The 15,471-nt window shown below is 38.9% G+C and overlaps 1 long non-coding RNA gene across 1 annotated transcript; it reads right to left on the reverse strand.

The window, feature by feature from the left end:
- Positions 1–2,483: 2,483 nt before the first annotated feature.
- Positions 2,484–4,443, reverse strand: LOC145306546 (uncharacterized). Its single transcript, XR_013875061.1, has 3 exons — positions 4,389–4,443; positions 3,115–3,180; positions 2,484–2,826 (listed from the first exon to the last, which is right to left on the reverse strand). It is a non-coding gene; the product is annotated as an uncharacterized LOC145306546 (long non-coding RNA).
- Positions 4,444–15,471: the final 11,028 nt, after the last annotated feature.

Here is a 15,471-nt window from a genome sequence, read left to right on the forward strand (position 1 = left end):
ATTTAAAGCCTTCAGCTATAATAACCAAAAAGAAGCCTATTCAGGGATAGGACAATGAAAGAAAAGGATTAATATTCATGGATAGGACAATGGAAGAAAAAAACTAATATTCAGGAATAGGACAATGGAATAAAAAGAGTGAAATTCAGGGATAGGACAATGGTATATAAAGGTTAATATTCAGGGATTGGACAATGGAAGAAAAAGCTTAATATTCAGGGATAGGACAATGGAAGAAAAAAGTTAATATCCAGGGAGGTCAATAGAACAAAAAGATTATTATTCAGTGAAAGGACAATGGAAGAAAGAGGTTAATATTCAGGGATTGGACAATGGAAGAAAAAAAATTATATTCAGGGATTGGACAATGGAAGAAAAAGATTAATATTTAGGGAAAGGAAAATTAAATAACAATATCAATATTTAGGGATAGGACAATGGTAGAAAAACTTTAATATTCAGTGATATGACAATGGATGGATCAGAGGGCATACTTTACTAAAATGGAGCAGCACTGCAAATAAAGAAATCAAAAGAAAAATGGAAGAAAAAATAAGTGAGAGAAAGGTTTTAAAAAAAAAGAAAACGCTAAGGCAGAATGTTATTACGTTCATAGTATCAAAGGCTTTTATTATAAAATAAATAACTAAAATCAGCCGGACAGAAATTCTAACGTAAGTAGTTGAACTTGAAGTAATCTTTATGTGCAAGTTAATATATTATATTCATTTTCTAATATTTCCCCTGTGAATATACAGTGAACCCGCCGCCCCCCCCCCCCCCCCCCAAAAAAAAAAGGCATAGGAATTGTCAGGGAAATTTTAACCAAATCCATATTTCTAATTCTGAATAAAAAAATGCATACCTAGCGGATGCGTACCTAGCATCCAGGGGCTCTGTAATTAAAGGGGCAGAAACAGGCTAGAAAAAAATAGCTTAAAACCATCTAAAACTGAAATAGTCTAATGCCCTCATGGGACCCATTTGAAGCTTACCTAAAATTGAGAACCCAATCGCTTTAGTAGTTATTGAGATTTTAACCTTCAGACAAAAAAACTTTCTATATATATTATTAGCGTTTGCCCCTTTATTATCTACGGACTAGAAAAAAAAGCTTAAACCCATCCCAAGACTTAAATCTAAAAATTAAATAGCCTAAAACCATCACGGGACCGATGTTAAGTTTATATAAAATAGAGAACCCAATCAGTTAGGTAGATTATATATTAAGAATGAGACATTGAAATCAAATTGATAATATATTTACAATAAAAATATTTTTATTAGTTATTTATTGTTGTATGTTGTAAATCATACAAAACTTGAATAGAAGCTAAGATAATAAAGTCTTCCCTGGAAATACTAAAAACTATACTGACAGACCGACGGCATAAAAAGGGGAAAAAATACATTTTTAATTTAAAATTAAAGCCGTCTATCCTTAATAGCAGATGAAGAATTATGTTTTACCCTCAGACGGACATTTCTAATTATAGAGGTGCTTCGCGTAAAAAATATATTTAATAATAATTAAGCAAGTGAGGTTTAGGGTGCTTTCCCATATCGAGTACATATCAAGCATTGAAAATACACTTCCATTTTTTATAAACTAGTGGTTTCGCCCCAAGAGGTTTAATCAAACCAATTTTTCGTATTTTAGATTTAAAAAAAAAAAAATTAATTTTGGGGGGGTAATTTACTTTTTTTTTTTTGGTGGGGGTAGTTGACCCCACTATTTTAATTTTAGTTTTAAAAAGAAAAATTTTTTTTTGGGGGGGGGGGATATTTTACATTTTTTGGGAAGTTGGGGGTGTCCCACACCCCAAGAAAATAGATATAAACCTTGCCGGGACCTATGAGAAGCTACCCTGTAAAGGAGAACCCGATCGGTTCAGTGGTTAGCGAGATCCTTCGCTACAAACAGACAGACATCGTTCTACTTTGTATTATAGATAAATTGTAAATTAGAAGGGATAGGTTTTCCCATAAGCCTAATTCTTGCAAGGGGCCCTAACCCACCGAGGTTTACACTTGATGTGCCTTTACTCTTGATAGGATTAATTATAAGAATTTCTAAGAAATTTTAAAGCTTAACAAGGATGACATTATTTATAAGTCCTTAGTAAAGCTAACACATGGAAATGTTTACAATAGATTTATACAATATCTTTGATAGTAGATGCATATAAAAGCTTTCCAACAGACGGACGGACAAAGTAAGTTATATACTGGATGTTCATCAGTATGGGGATGTTTTTTTTAATTCCAGCCATTTATCTTTAATAAATGAAGAGAAATTCACGTTTACTCCTTTACGGTTTCTTACTGACAGACAGACATTTCAATTAGAGTACAAAGAAACATATGATAAAATCCATAAACTTAGTGAACTTAATAAAAATCTAATAAGATAGACAATGTGGTTAAAACATTAGATTTCAATAGAAATATATACAGTAAATTCTAAACATACATCTCTAAAACCATAAAATCTAATTACTAAAACTTTAGCATAATGGACGGACTGACTGACAAAGATAATTGAATATATGATGCTTTTTAGTCAGCGAAATCCTCACAGACAAATTTGCTTTCTATTTTTATTTTAAAGTAAATCATAATTCTGATTGTGTACCAGACAGACATATAAAGTTCATGTAAGATTTTCTGCTAAAATATTTTTTAGTAGAGAAGCTACTCTATAATTTGAAATGTCCCTCTGGTTTTTTTCTAATAACTCGGACCCTAAGGCGGCCTAAGGCCGCTTTGTCACTAGTTAATTATACCTGTATTGTAAAAGTCAACTAAACGAAGATAAATTCAGACCTAAAACATGAATTAAATACACAATAATGTTAAAATATAATCTTTACTACGTAGAAAAGTGAGATTCATAATTTTTAAAAGTGAAGTTTTTCTATATTTAGGTTCGGTCCGTCCGTCCGTACGACCGGAACGGTCAGCTTTTATTGTTAATTTAGGCATATTAGAATCATCATTTCGACTTCAAACTTTGCATGGTGATTCCTGAAGTAAAACGATTTAGGAAGCCTAGCAACTCTATAACCGTTACCTGAATGTTCGCACGTTCATTTTAAACATGTTGATTTTTACCTTTTTTGACAACAAATTTTTATTTGATATAATTATCCGATTGATCTGATTATTGGATACTGATCCCTAAAACAAAAAAGTACAATGTTATAAGCAAAGAATCTCAATAACCAAGTCCTAAAAATGTAAGTATGTCCTAAAACATAATCCTGTATTCAAGCAGTTTTTCAATAAAATTACTTACAATTTTGTTAATGTTCGTTTTTCGTACCGTTTCAGAGCTTCGCTTTTATGGATGTTGTTATACTTGTTCTAGTACTTTTAATATTGAATTAAAATTGTTCTTTTAAAAGACAAAAATTTGTCAATTTACCACATTTTTAATAGTTGACATTTTATAAAATTAAAACGCCTGTCCGTCAACGCCAATCACAGGAAAATTACAATTAAACAAATTTTTTGTTAGGTATGATATATTTAGAAAGCGTAGCAACTCTATAAATTTTACCAAAATGTCCGTGCGTCCATTTTTATCATGTTTATTTTTAACTTTTTTAACAATAATTTTTTTATGCATTGGTCTAATTTTTGGAATACTGATTCCTAGTACAACAATGTACATATTATGCATTATAAGTGAATCATCTCTAAAAATGTAAGTATGTCCTTAAACATTATCCAGTATTTAAGCAGTTTTTCAACAAATTTTTTACAATTTTGTTTCAAATTATATACATTCATATTCTCACACTCTACAAGTGTTAATGTTGGTTTTCCTACAGTTTCAGAGCTTCGCTTTTGTGGATGATAAAGCAAAAATTTATTTTGCCTGTCTCCTGTGGCCACCACCAGGGGCGTCCAAGCTTTTTATTTTGGGGGGGTAAAAATTTTTTAGGGGGGGGGGTAAAATGGCGCGCGAAGCGCGCGGCAAATTTTTTTTACCCCCCCAAAAATTTTACCCCGGGGGTAAAATTTGCTTGGGGGGTGGTAATTACCCCCCCTGAAATCTGTTGGCAGGGGTAAATTTAGTTTATCCCCCCAAAAATTTACCCCTGGGGTAAATTTTGAATGGGGGGGTAAAATGAAAAAAATCGTTTGGGGGGGGTAATCGCCCCATTACCCCCCCCCCCCTTGGACGCCTATGGCCACCACGGTAAATGGAAAAAAATTGTTATGAGTGTATTTGTATTGTTTAAGAAAGCTGAAAATTTTGCAGCTGTGCATAGTGTTAAAAGTAGCCAGGCTAAATGGTTTTATTAAGGACCATCCAACATGGAGGTTATTTTTGTGAAACAAGGTTTTATTTAAGCTTTACCCAGCTAATTTTAGATTACCTTAATTATCATAAGTCTCAAATGTCCAGGCTCAAACCACATATAATAAATTTCTGAAAGTAAAGAACATTGATAAAATTTTTTTAATACAGGCAAAATATACACTCATATATCTTATCTAGTAATTTACAATTTGACCCTTTAGTAAAGGTAACAACGTAAAGTGTATGAATACTTAGGGTGCTTGCTTACATGTGAAGACCGGAGCACCGAACCCCCCCCCCCCCCCCCCCCCGCTTAGTTTTGACAAAAATCAAAAATAAGGGGGGGGTAGTTTTTTAATGTCTGGAAAACGGCAAGGAGGAAAAGTGCTCAGCAAGGCAAAGACTTAACCCCCCCCCTTAATTTTGAAGAAAATCAAAAATAAGGGGGGGGGTTAGTTTTTTCACTGTACAACACGCCAGAAAGTTGAGTGAGGTAAATCAAGAAAATCCAGTATACCAGAGGGGAAACCTTATTACAGGGATATTCATGTTTTGGGGCATAATTTCCTTATTTATTGACTGATTTTAGTAATTGATGTATCCCTGAACAGAAAATAAGGAGGAGGGGGGCCAGTAAAAGGTTTTAATTTTGCGCAAAGCATTTGTTAATATATTTTTGGAGAAAAAATTATGAAACCTCTCACATATTTTAAAGTTTATAATATTGTAATATTGTAATATAAGTGTAAGATGCAGGGTTCGGAAGCCGCGTCTCAGCCGCGCATAAGCCTCAGTTTTAAACCTGCTTGTGAGCAGAAAAAGAAATTTTAGAAAGAAGGATTGTCTTCTAAAGAGCAGTTTTATACATCCAGCTGAATTTTATAGTGATAAAATGAAGATTTCACTGAGGCTTACACGCGGCTTACGCGCGGCTTCCGAACCCTGGTAAGATGAATGACAGACTGATCTGCGAAAAAGCAATCCGACCGCCATGGATATTATACAGTTATGCTTCATAAGGATGAAAATTTTATCTTAAATAAGAGCTGGTTTCCCCAATTCATGCCATATATAAAAATAGCCAAAATCCTGCTAAAAAGTTGTCCGACTGCTAGGTATGAATGTTTTATACTTATAGCTAATTATGCTCCATGATAAAATGGGAATGTTGACAAGAAATAACAAAAATAACATTTCTCCCATAGCATTACGGACTGATTCACGGTCTGTCAGACGTTCAGACATAGTGAATTATAGTGTAGCTTCGCTACTAAAAAATTTACATGATTTAAATGGACTTACAAATTTTATGATAACGCGATAATTGACTTGCTAAAAAATGTTAAACTTCCAGCGATTCAAAAAAGTAATTAACAAGCATAAATGCAATTTAAAATTAAGCTACAAAAATTTGAACTAAATCAATTGCGTCACACAGTCTCCATTACTAATGTAGCAACAAGTTGCTAGGTTTGCATTGCAACTAACTAACTATTACTAATACTATTACTAAACTAAACTTAACTGAAGAAAGAACAACAAAGCAACAAATATACATATTTCTGGTTAGTGGGTCTAAAAAAGGCTTGAGTTAGATGATGTTTATAAATTGGCAAGATAATACAATTTTATTATTCAACAAGGATGACAAAATCCATAAAAGCGAAGCGCTGAAATAGTAGGACAAACGAACATTAACACTTGTATAGCGTCAGAACTGAATAATCAGAATATAAATGTAAGTAAATTTGTTAAAAAACTGCTTGATACAGAATAATGTTTATGGACAAACTTACATTTTTAGGACTTAATTATAGAGTTTTGCTTATAATAATGTAATTTGTTGTCCCAGGAATCAGTATACAAAAAATCAGATCAATCGGATAATTAGATCATATAAAAATTTGTTGTTAAAAAAGTAAAAAAAAGTAAAAAAAAAGTAAAAAAATTAACATGTTTAAAATGAACGTACGGACATTTTAGTAATGATTATAGAGTTGCTACGCTTTCTAAATCGTACCTAACTACTGCAGGAATCACCATGCAAAGTTTGAAATCGATAGGACAATTCTAACATGCCTAAATAAACGAAAAAAACTATCCGTTACTGACGGACGGACCGACCATAATTATAGAAAAGCTTCGCTTTTAAAAAATGAAGATGATAAAAGAAGTTGTTAAACCTCCCTTCCGCACAGTTATGGAAGTTTGTACAGTTAAAATTCTTTTAAAAAGGATAAAATATTGAAATTATTTGTTTGTTTGTGTTAACGTTATTTGTATATGTTTGGCTTGAGTGTAGTAGGGGAGGTCTAGAAGACACTGCCAGACCCAAGCAGGTATTCAGGGAATGCACATTGTTAGTTTTATTATTTTACAACCCCAAAATTTATTATGCAGTATAGTAATACTTTTAAGAAACACAAAAAACCTTGCTCATAGAGTGAACTTTTTGAGGAATTTAAATTAACTAACTGAAAATTGTCCCTTTCCTCCCTGATAAATTTAACTGTTGAGATATAAGGCACAAATTTGATGTACCAGTGGCGTGCCCAAGAAGGAGATTGGGGTGTCTAAAAACTCCATGACGAAAGTGGGGGGGTGGGGGGGGGTGAGACCTTTAAAATAAGACATATTTACTCTTATAAAAAGAGAAAATTGCTAAAATGGATCTACAGATGTAAAGGTTAAATCACTTTAGTTGCATTGCTACGTAAATTTTTAGAGTAACTTTACTTTTCGATTATTTCATGCCTAAAAAGGCAAAAAAATCCCCTCCTATTCTTTCATACATTAAGTACTTTTATTATAGAAAAGTTCGCTTTCACAAAACTACTCGCCTAGTGTTGGCCCCCCTCGAAGTATTAATACACAATTTAGAAGATCAGCTATTCTACAGTGTGTTTTTTTTTATGAGAACTTTTTTGAAAGCAATTTTACCCCACTCAAGTTATCAGAATTTAATGATTAATGGCTTATTTTCTTCGTTTTTTAAGGGAAATTATGAAACAACAAAAAAAATTACAGTTTTTGTTGAAAAAGTACAGTAAAGTTGAAAATTAAAAACTTAGGTGTCAAAATCTAAAAATGGTTTTAGCGCATTTTTCTTATGCTCAAATAATCAACCTTTTGCAAGAATGGCTGCTAAACACTTCAAAGTTGAGATATAGAGCTAAAAATGTATACAGATACTATTAGGACATGTACTAGAATATATCAAAGTTTGAAGGTCATATCTCAACCAGGGAGGGAGTACTGGCCCCCCAAAGTCGACTACAGAAAATCCATTTTTTTAAGAAAAATGCGCTAAAACCATTTTTATATGTTGACACCTAAGTTTTTAATTTTCAACTTTACTGTACTTTTTCAACAAAAACTGAAATTTTTTTTTTGTTGTTTCATAATTTCCCTTAAAAAACGAAGAAAAAAGCCATTAATCATTAAATTCTGATAACTATAAGTGGGGTAAAATTGCTTTCAAAAAAGTTCTCATAAAAAAAACACACTGTATAACTAGGGTATATTTGTATGCAAATTTTCTCACAACATTTAAGCCGTCTTTTTTTAGCAGCTAAAAAAATATTTTAAGAATTATTCAAATAACCTTAACTACGTCACAAACTCAACTAAACAACTCTCTCTTTTGCCGCCCGATGGAAAAAACTAGTTTATCAACCGAGCGTCAAAAGTCTGTTTAAGTTGTGATCACAGTAGATTTCAAGTTTGAGCTCTCCCTATAAAAATTGTAATTATTTGTAATGCCGTAACTGTAGGGCTGAGCTAAAAAACAACTGCGTTGTGAAGCACAGCACAGGCAAATTATTCTTCAGTTATTACAGGGAAGGAAAGGGAACAGACATTTCAAAATATTTTTTTTCTCCTCAATTCTAAATATTTACATGGTACTTAGGTATAACATAAAAACAATTATAAAAAAATCTTTTTGTTTTCATATGCATTCCCTGTGTTTATTTTGTATGTATAATGTTTATGTAATATATCAGCTTATAAAACCTAACGTGATCGTAAAAATCCCATTTGTATAAAATGTTCCATTTGAAAATCCTCTTTTTAATGTTTTAATTAAAAAAATAAAAATTTTTAAATCCCATAAGAGGAAATGTGGATTATTTCCTTTAAGGTATGTTTAATAACGTGCGAAGCTCTTCGAAAGATTTTTCTTACCCCAAAAATCAATACTTTGATTTGTATAAAATAAAGGCTGAAATAACAACCATAAGTAGCAAAAGTAGCATATCATAAAATCTATTATGAAATAGACAAACAGACAAAGTGAGCTATAAAGCAGATTATCTGTTATCATAACAAAGAAAAGAAAGAGAGAGAAAATGAAAAAAACTTAAAATCATAAAACCTTAAAAATGATTTATGCCTTCGGAAGTTGTAAAAAGAAAATCAATCAGACTACCATTGTTTTTTTTCCTAATTATGGTGAAAAATGAAGGGAAAATTGACCAGAAGTTTTAACAGTATATCTTTTGTAGAAGCCGAGAAAATCTGTTGTAAAAAGCAAATGCGGCTAAAAACCTAAACAATAGATGAAAAAAATAAAAATAGCTAAAACCATGCCTAAAAGCTGTCCGACCGCTATAGATGTTACTACTTCATTATGCTCGATATTGTTAGAAATGTTGACAAGAATTGCATGACTCCCATACCATTTTCGACAGAACAAGGAAATGAGTTATCTAAATGATGCCCATTGGTCAGGGGAATGTTCACAAACTTTGGGGGTCAATACGTCACCCCTAATTTTTTTAAGCGAAGCTTTTCTATAATTAGGGTTGGTCCATCCGTACGTCCGTTACGGATAGCTTTTTTCGTTAATTTAGGCATGTTAGAATTTGCATGGTTAATCCTCTAGTAGTTAGGTACGATTTATAAAACGTAGCAACTCTATAATCATTTCCAGAATGTCCGTACGTCCATTTTAAACATGTTTTTTAACAACAAATTTTTGTGTGATCTAATTTTTCCGATATTATCAAGTCCTAAAAATGTAAGTATGTCCATATACATTATTCTGTATCAAGCAGTTTTTCAACAAATTTACTTACAGCTTTGCTTCGACTCTTATATATTTATATTATGATTGTTCAGTTATGAAACTATTTAAGTGTTAATGTCCGTTTGTCCTACCGTTTCAGTGCTTTGCTTTTTGGATGTTGTCATCCTTGTTTTGAAAGAGGGTTATCTTTATATCATAGAGGCAGGGACGTCCAAGCTTTTTTTTTTGGGGGGGGAAGGGGGGTTGGTTAAAATTAAAAGAATGAATTTTGGTTTGTGGGGGGTAATCACCCCTTTACCCCCCCCCCCCCGTATGGACGTCCCTGAGGTAGACAGATGTATATTTGTAGTATGGATTCGCTATAATAGAAAGAACTGATTAAATAGGTAATAATCTTGTTAAAGTTGGAACTTATGATATTATACAGATCCACAGAATACATTTATTTCCCATCATGCCTTAGGCTTATTTGGTTATATAAATATGCTTTATGCTTCACATACCTACCATTCAGTGTGTGTGTGTGTGTGTGTGATGATGTATTATGTGCGTGCGCTTGTTCGTGTGAGTGCACGCAGCGCATCATGAGTTTTGTATAGGGTCCTACGACAAACGCAAGAGTCCAGAAAGGTCGGAGTGGACACTTAACCTAACCTAACCTATTTTAGACCAACTCATAGGTTTTTTAACCTTAACCTTAACCTTACCTAACCTATTTTAGACCATCTTATAGGTTTTTTAAATGCCTAACCACTGCGGGATGCTTATTTGTTCATTCATATCTTAACCTAACCTAATCTGTAAAGAAATACTTAATAAAATTGATTTTTTAACACTCCTTCGTTTGTACACTCCGACGTTTGGGACTTCTGCGTTTGTCCTGGAACCATATAATTAGTAACAAAACAAAGAAGAAGCTTATTGTGCTTAATAAAAAAGGACGTCATAAATACAAATGATAGATGATATGTCAGTATACATTATACCATTGGTCAATTCAAATGTATCATTGGTCATTTGTTTTGTATGACGTCATTTTTTATTAGGCTCTAAAAGTTTTATTGTAGAATAAGAAAATTAATAAGGTTTGTTTTTTAAGACTTTAAAATAGGAGTAAAACTCTAAAATTCTGTATGGCAGTTGCTCTAATTTGGTGTATAGAACTGTGAAGAAACAGCGGCAAAACCGCCATGCCGCTGAAAACCAGTATATCCCGCCGTTTTTTTCCTTCACAAATCCACGCTATACCCCACTAAAGCAACTGCCATGCTAAATTGTAGAGTTCTACTTTTATTTTAAAGTCTTAAAACACACATTTACGGAATTCTACAAAAGCTACCACAATAGACAAAATATATCTAGCTAGCCTACATAACATGAACACTTTTCTTAGCCTAACCTAAGTCAACCTACATAACCTAAACACTTTTCTTAAACTAAACTAAGCTAACCTACATAAACTAAACACTTTTCTTAGCCTAAACTAAGCTAACCTACATAACCTGTCCAAATGAATAACTTAACGTTTTTCTAATAATCCAACTCAAATAGTTAATCAGATATTATTCAGATAGGTAGAGTTTTGTTTGTCTTTAAAATCTTGCAAACCACAAAATTGATTTAGTTCTTCATTTTAAGGAAGTTTAGTATTAAAGTCAAATTAAAGTTTAAGCCTATTTTTCTGCTGCAAAAATTACAAATGGAGAGGTAGGTTGTGGGTAAAATCCGTACAGGTTGTGTGTTTCAAGTTAAAAACCGTAGTAGAACAATAAAAATTCATGTTAACTTAAAAAAAAATTGTTGTCTTTAGTTCTTTTCAATAAGAACTACATATATTTAGTGAATATTATCTTTCTACTACTATTTTTAAGCCTTAAAACACATACTTTTACGGATTTTACCCGAAACCTTCCTTTCCCTTTAATCACTGTGCTGCTTACGGACATAAATTGTCTTTGTAATAAATCTGTGGTATCCGCCTCGGTTAAATGGCAGATACCCAAGTTCAAATGATTACGGCAGTGCGAACAGACGTGGACACATATATTATAGAGAAGCTGCGCTTCTCTAGCAATCACTAAATAACAAACAGAGTCTATTCAGATGTTACTTTATTCAGGGTCTAAGGTTTACTAAAGTTATAATACAACAAATAATAAATACACAGATTGGAATAAATAATCCTAAAGCAACATCAATATAAATACATATACAATAATCAGATTGGGCAATAATGATCCCCCATCCCTGGAAAGGGTGGGGGAACCAAACAATACAGCTTAACCATAATGTTAAGGCTGTCAAAATCTATCATTAATTTTAAAGCATAGGGAGGGGTCAGGCTGACCCCTTCCCCGGTACTCGGGGGAGGGCCCTCGGCCCTTCTCCGAACCAAGGTCAGGGTTGCCACAGAACATGGCTCAAGGTTGCCGAATACCACAACTCTCCCCTCGGAAGGCTGGGAGGGGGTTTCCCCACCAGACTTCCGACAGTGGTTGAGGCCTTCGGCCCGCTCATTAGGGGATTGTTATTTACAAGAGTTAACGATTCAATGGAATCCTAGTGGTGATTTTCAGAGTTGATGGGCCCCCAACGTGTGGTAGAAGGTAGAGGCTGGCTTTTGTTGGGCACGTAGCTCGGCGCCAGCGGGTGTCAGGCCAGCATGGGGCGCAGCCGCTGCTGGGCCGGTCAGCAACGGGGCATTCTGGTTGGCGGTGGCAGCGGCTGGAGCACTGGCTACCAGGTTGACTGTCTGGGCGACAGCCTGGCCTCCCGAGGGGCCGCGGGGCTTTCCAGAGTGCGGCCCAGGCTTGCCTAGGCGGTCATTCCCACTATCGGCTGATTTCATGGACACCATTTCCTCGGCTGCTTCCCGGCCAATAGGAATGGCATCCCAGTCCACTGAAAAGTCCCAGTACTTGGCATGGCTGATTCTGGCCCTGGCCAAGGCCTTACGATACAAGGTTGGGTGATACAGAAATACTTGTGACATGCGTTCAGGGCGGCACGTACACCTCCTTGTGCAGCTGCCAGGGAGATGATGGTTAAGTCTCCCAGTAGCTTGAGGATCAACAGCAACAGACACAGTATGGCTGCGCCATCTCCCCACTCGTGAAGAGCCTGTCTGAACCCAGCCCAGACATCCAGGGTTTCCTCCCCTTCCTCCGCCAGTCGGTCAATATTATAGGACACGATTCCATGGTCTTTGGTGGCTGAACAGCTGCCTTGCTGGATGCATGAGCCATACGACAGGCCGGTCAGCATGGCGGCCTTATACGCCGGGAACGATAGTAGCTGCTGCCAGTCATTCAGCTTGGCCTGGGAATACAATCCTCCCGAGCTAAAGTCATCCAAGGGCTCGGTCAGCAGTTGCTTGGGTGTATCCAGTGGGGGCGGCCTCTTCTTAGGTGCTGGAGTCAGCTCTATCCACCCTTCCTCGGCGTGCACAGTTAGGGGGTAGGTAGAGGAGCAGGGAATCTTGGTGGCGTGACCGCTATACACCTTCGTCACGGCATCTACAAATCCTGTGGGCTCCACCTGCACCTTGTCCCAACATTCATTGCTCTCCCTTACCACGTATTTATTACGCTGGCAGGTAAGCTGGAGCAATACATCTCCCCTCAAAATAGAGAACATGCTCCCCTGGACACGCACCGGATGGGCCGGGTCTAGCTGCTGGAGCTTCCAGCAATTGGCCGCTACCTCTTCTGCTGCTGCGCTTCGCATCCAAGTTTCCAGGGTAAATCCAATGTAGCCCACGTGTATCTGAGCCTGGAGGGGGACATCCACGTACCTGGCCGATACTCTGGGCAACGCTGCCGAACAATGCTGGGTGGTTGGTGGCATGGGCTTCGAAGTCACAGTTCACTATTGAGGTAGGGGTAGTCATGTTGATAAAGAATTGTGCCTGATGGTCAACCAGGAACGCATCCATCACCAGGCTGGGCTGGAGGCTGCGGATCAGCCTCAAGGGGCAATCTCTCCCCAGGTGGTCCCACACGTACGTGGCCTCTCCAGTGACACAGGACAGCTCGGACTGGGGACACGCTAGGGTCAGGTGGTCGGACTGGGACTCCACCCGTCCGTTCTCAACTACGTAGGTCTCCTCCTTGACCAGCAGCCGTCGCTCCTGTAGCACTAACTCATTTCGGTACAGCTGGCCTTCAAAATGGACGTCCTCCCCTTCACAACCCACCCCCTCGGGGCTGTTGACCAATGCTCCTACCATATCAAGGGTAAAGATGGATGTCACCCCTCCCTCTGGGGCTGCAGGCTCGTTCCGGGGTCCAGGTCTCTCGGTGGCAGCGACGGTTGTCGCCCCAGGCACCAGTGTGGGGGCGCTGGATAGCACCCCCCAGTCTTCACAGGTGGCGGCGGCGGTTGCCGCCCCAGACATCAGCTTGGGGGTGCGGGGCCGCACCTCTCGTCCTTCCCAGGTGGCGACGCCGGGTGGTGTCCCATACATCGACTCAGACTCGCTGGTTAGCGCCTCTCGCCTCTCCCGCTCGACGGCCGCCAGGGCCTCCCCGTACACCGTTCCGGGGGCGCTGGGTAGCGCCCCTCTGCTTTTGCTGGGGGTGACAGGGGTTACCTCCTCCTTCGGGGGACTCGGTCTGGCAGGCACCATCATGTTGAGGCCGAATGGCAGAGGCCGCAGGACTTCTGGCTCCGCAATGTTGGTTGGCTGCAAGAACTCCGGTCCCATGTGGTTGAGGCTGAAGCCAAGGCCAACCCGGTTGGGTTCAGCCGCTCCTCCCAGCACGTTGATCCTGGCTGGGATGGTCCCAAACTGCGGCATTCCTTCTGAGTGGCCCACAGCGCTGGGAGCAGCTGCTTGCTGGAGTGTTGCTGGGGGCGCGCTCCCTTCCATGTTGGCTACCTGGCTGGGCTTCCCTGAGTGAGCGCCCTTGCCGGCTACACGTCTCCTCCCGGCTACCTGGTCCCAGTCAGCCTTGCACTCGGCTGCCGTATGGCCTGAGTAATGGCAACGTTCACATCTGGCAGAACGGTCACGGCGGGGCTGGGTGCGTCGCTCTTCTAGGCTGACCTCCATAGGCGTAGGACAGTCTCTGACTCGATGGCCCTTCCCATGGCAGCGGTAGCAGCGGCCTGGAATCTTGGATGCGTCGTCTGGTGCAACCTTCCCCATCTGGTGGAGACCCGGAGCCAAGGCGCCAATCTCCATTGGCTCCGAATCATCATACTGGGGCAACTGGACGCTGGCCGATCCCGTGAGCCCGTCGGTGGCGTCCACTAGGCACACACCCTCCTTCAGCTGCATGGTGATCATGGTCACGGTGAACATGGCTCGCCTTGTATACTCAGGTACCGAGGCGATCTCATGTCCCATCATCTCACGTTTCACGTTGGCGTTGCGGATGCTGCGGTTAAGCTCATCAATGAGCAATTCCAGGTCTTTGTGGCTGTAGGCCTCCCTGTACAGGGCGCACTTTGTGGAGATATAGGCCTGGATGGGCTCCGTCGAGTGTTGCCTGTAGTCCCTGAAGGCTTGCTTCAGGGTCTGGGACTCATAGGCTGGACGAAATAACATTTCACACTTGGCCTTGACTTGTTTGTAGGTCAAGGCTTGGCCTGCCTCCCCAAACAGGTGGGAGGCCATCTCCGCCGCTTGCCCCGCCAGGGATAGTAAAAGGGCGTTGCGGCGGTTCAGCGTGTCATGGGGGGGTACGCGGTAAGCCGCCCATGACATCTCCAGCCTCCGGATGTGGGAGTTCCAGGACTGCTTGGGCGGTCCTGGGTACTCCGGCAGGTTACTCAACATCAGCTTGCGGTACTCGGCTGGAGCCGGCTGGGGATTGTCCTGGAGCCATCCTTGGAGCTGGTCGCCTCCTTGCGCTTGTTGTTGCTCCATCGGGTCAAAGGTTCAGCGACGGGATACTAAGTTTAAGTCAATACTATAGGCGGCTTACACTTATGGTTACTATCCTAGCAACCGCTACCGTTTATCACTTGGTTGGTAGTTTGAACTACAAAGATCTAAAATAGGTGTACACTAGGGTACTTTTCACTAGCTTCTCAGCTTTAGGGTAGGCTGGTAGGTGTAGAGAGTTGTTGAGGGTCTGAACTGCTGTCAGGAACTGTGTCTCAACCATGACACTTTGGTTGAGCT

This window comes from Acartia tonsa, chromosome 14, assembly GCF_053477335.1.
Source record: "Acartia tonsa isolate MP-2025a chromosome 14, ASM5347733v1, whole genome shotgun sequence".
In the NCBI taxonomy this organism is placed as follows: Eukaryota; Metazoa; Arthropoda; class Copepoda; order Calanoida; family Acartiidae; genus Acartia; species Acartia tonsa.